This window comes from Lepidochelys kempii, chromosome 1, assembly GCF_965140265.1.
Source record: "Lepidochelys kempii isolate rLepKem1 chromosome 1, rLepKem1.hap2, whole genome shotgun sequence".
NCBI lineage: Eukaryota > Metazoa > Chordata > Testudines > Cheloniidae > Lepidochelys > Lepidochelys kempii.
The window spans coordinates 294791781-294795233 of NC_133256.1; the positions used below are offsets into that span (position 1 = coordinate 294791781).

Consider the following 3453-nt stretch of genomic DNA (forward strand, 5'->3'; position numbering starts at 1 on the left):
GGTGCAGGCGGGAGCGGGAGCGGCGCGCGGGCGGGCGGGCGCCGGGTCGGGTTGCTCTGGGATGCCCCTGGCTCCCCTATATATGCGCGCGTGGAGATGGGCACGAGGGGGAGCTGAGGACACGCGGGTGCGTGCGGGGCGGCTGCTGTTCGTCATTGCTGGGTCCCGCAGCGCGCGCCTCCGGGCTTGCGCGGCCCGCAGCGGGGATTAGCCACTGGCGCGGAGCGGGGCGCTGGCTCCGGGAGACGCCGCAGCTCGGAGACGGCGAGTGTTAATCCCGAGACAACAACTAGGTGCCCGAGGGAGAGCAGCTGGAGGGCGAGGAAACGCCCCGCGTGCGTACTGGATAGTTCCCACCAGCACGCACAGACTGTGCGCCCCTGACCAAGGGCCAGGGGCCTGATTTTCCCTCTGCCTCACCAGTTTTAAACTGGTCGCTCCACTGACTCCAGGGGAATGAGGCCTGATCTCTAGGGGCACAAGTCAGAGACTAGGTCCTTTGTAGGTAGTACCTACAGGGAGAGGGAGAGCGGGGATGCACACTATGGGCCAGACCTTGGCCTCCAGCCGTGCTGCGCTGGGCAACACAGAGAACCACAGCTGGCAAGTTGGTGATTCCCCCGCTACCCCTGGCTGGCAGAGAAGCAGCCATAATGACCCCATACCATCCCCCTCTCCCAAACACACCCCCAGGGCCAGCCTTAGGGACAACGGCGCCCTGGGCAAACTTGTATTTTGGCACCCTGGCATTTGCAGGCGCCTCTCCCCCCCCCCCCATCGCTTGTGGCCCCTGTGGGCTCCCTGGGCTCCCCTCCCCATCACCTGCAGGAAGGGTTGCACAGGCAGGATCCCCTGCCCACTGACCACTCTGCCACAGGAAGGGGGGGACCCAGGGGCTGGCCCACTGGCTCCATAGGAGCAAGCCCTGCTGCCTGCACCTCCCCACCAGACTGGCAACTTGGGGCGGTATTGCCCGCCTTCTGCCTGGCTGGCCAGGTGCTGCAGCCCTGGGCTTGCCTGCACTCACCCTTGCTCTGGTAGCCCAGGCCCACTAGCTTGCAGCACTTGGATGGTGCCCCCCAACCAAGGTGCCCTGGGCTGTTGACAGATTGCCCATGTTGCCTACCCCCTAAGGCCGGCCCTGAACACCCCCATCATGGTGTATGATGCTTAAAGCAGTGGCAGAAAAAGATAATTTTAGCAGCAGCATTTTGAATTGATAGGACCAGCAGAGGTCCGAAAAGAAGTTTGCAATAGTCAAGACAAGAGATAATTAAGGCATGAATTTTGCAGCAGGGAGAGTGAAGGATGGTAAAAGGCAAAAATTAGGTGTGTAAAAGAGAGGAAAAGTCTGAGAAGGCCTCTCAGGCCTTTTCAGTTCATAATGAAAGAGAAAACAGACAAAAATTCTCTATGCTTACTGAAGGCAGAGGGAAACACTCAGCAGGATCAATGAAGGGGACAATGCCTGGTATCTATACTGTGGGAGCACTTGGCAGGTTAAATGTACTTGTTTCACTGTTCATTTGTTTCAGTTCTGTGGTCTGCATTACAATATCAGGGATCCTGTTATTAGGATCTAGGAATTATGGTCCTGATTCAGCAAAGCTGTTCAGCCCCTGCTGAGGTCCATTCCTATCCAGCAAAGCACCTAGGCCCAGATCATTATGCATGTTTTTCCTCCAAATTTTCTAATCTAGAACTTCATAATATTTAGGCCCAATCCTGCAAACATGTAGACAGGTGAGTACTTCAGGCATGTGAGTAATCCTATAATTCGTTTATGTAAATTTGTTAAAGCGGACCTTACGTCCAGATCCACATAGGTATTTAGGCTTCTAACACCCATTTGGGGATGGACTTTAGGTGGTGGTATGTTCAGCATCTACAGAGTCACTCTCTTTCTCTGGTCCAACGGCTGTTCCACTGTGGATAAATACTTAAATAGTTGGGGGGATGACTGGAAGAGAGGGGGTCAGTCAACAGCCTGGTGCAGGAGCGGTGGAAGCTTCCTAAAAATAGGGGGTCCACCAGCACCCAAACTGGAGCCCCACCCCCACACCACCTTCTCCCCTATTCCCTGCCCTCACACTGCCTCTTCCCCCACCCCAAAACCCTGTTCTCCCTTGCTCCTCTTTGCCCCCTCTCTCCCCAGTCGCTCGCCCTTATGGCTGGTAAAAAGTGGGGGCTATGGCCTGGGGGTTAGGGCACTCACCTGGGATGTGACACCCCTTGGGTCCAGTCCCCCTACTCCAGTCACTCTTTTGTTATTTAGCCAGAGTGGAACAGCTTCAACAGGAGAGATTGAGGGACCCTCACATCAGAATATCCCATGGCTCAGTGGTTAGAATGCTCACTTAGGATTTGAACAGGGGTCTCCCACCACATTTCTACTCCTCTGGGTCTCCTGCATCCCAGTGAGTGCTCTAACTACTGGGCTAAAAGCTACAAAGTGGGCTCTCTCTCTGGCCTTTTTGTGTGGAGCGAGGCAGGAATTTAGCTGATTCTCATGAGAAATGCCTCAGGTGCCTAAACTATCTGACTCCAGGAGAGGGGCTCCTGTTTGTGGATTACTGAGCAGAACTCAGTGCCTCCCTGTAGCCTGGATTTAGTGCCTACCTCTTCTCCTACAGGCTAGCTTAGGTGGCATCGCTTCCAGCCTGCTGACTTTTGTGGATTGCTTTTTAGGTGCTTCTCTCTCCCCAGCCATTGTATAGGAGCCAAGGCACCTACCTCAGCTTTGTGAATCTCAGTGTTTTGTTTTGTTTTTTCTTTCCACATACTTTAATGGATTCGATAACAATGAACAAGATGGAGTTTAGAACTGGATCACTTGGCCCTTTCTCTTCTTGTCTCCTCCCAGCTCAAAGTGCTTAATGGCCGCAGTTGGGCTCCACACACGCAAGCCTCAGCACAATCTTCTTCGTGGTCTTGGCCTTCTTATGGAAGATAGGCTTTGTCGGACCACCATAACCACTCTGCTTCCGATCATATCTCCTCTTTCCCTGAGCATAGAGAGAGTCCTTGCCCTTCTTGTATTGGGTCACTTTGTGGGGCTGGTGCTTGCCACATTTCTTGCAGTAAGTCCTGCGGGTTTTGGGGATGTTCACCATCTTGCCAGCAGCAGCGTTAGTAGCACAGATTTTTCTACATGCCTAAAAGTTAGGTGCTGTGGCACTCAGCTTTGCAACACCTTAAGTGCCTTTGTAGAGGCCACCCCTAGACTCCCTTGTACAACGAATGGGGAGAGATAGGTGCCTGAGAATGCAATCCACAAAATAGGCAGCTCCCGTGCTAAGCTAAAGGAAGGTGCCTCTCTCTGCTTAGGATCCCTAGCCATGAATCCTCTCCTGGAGTCAGGTGCCTAAGCTATTTTTTGTAAGAAATGTTCGAGGTGGAACCTCCCTTATATCTTTCAGACTAGTGGTTAGCCCACTCACCAGGGAAATCAGA

The 3453-nt window shown here is 53.7% G+C and overlaps 1 pseudogene; it reads right to left on the reverse strand.

Moving 5' to 3' along the window:
* Positions 1-2818: 2818 nt before the first annotated feature.
* LOC140906818 (large ribosomal subunit protein eL42-like) lies at positions 2819-3122 on the reverse strand (annotated as a pseudogene).
* Positions 3123-3453: the final 331 nt, after the last annotated feature.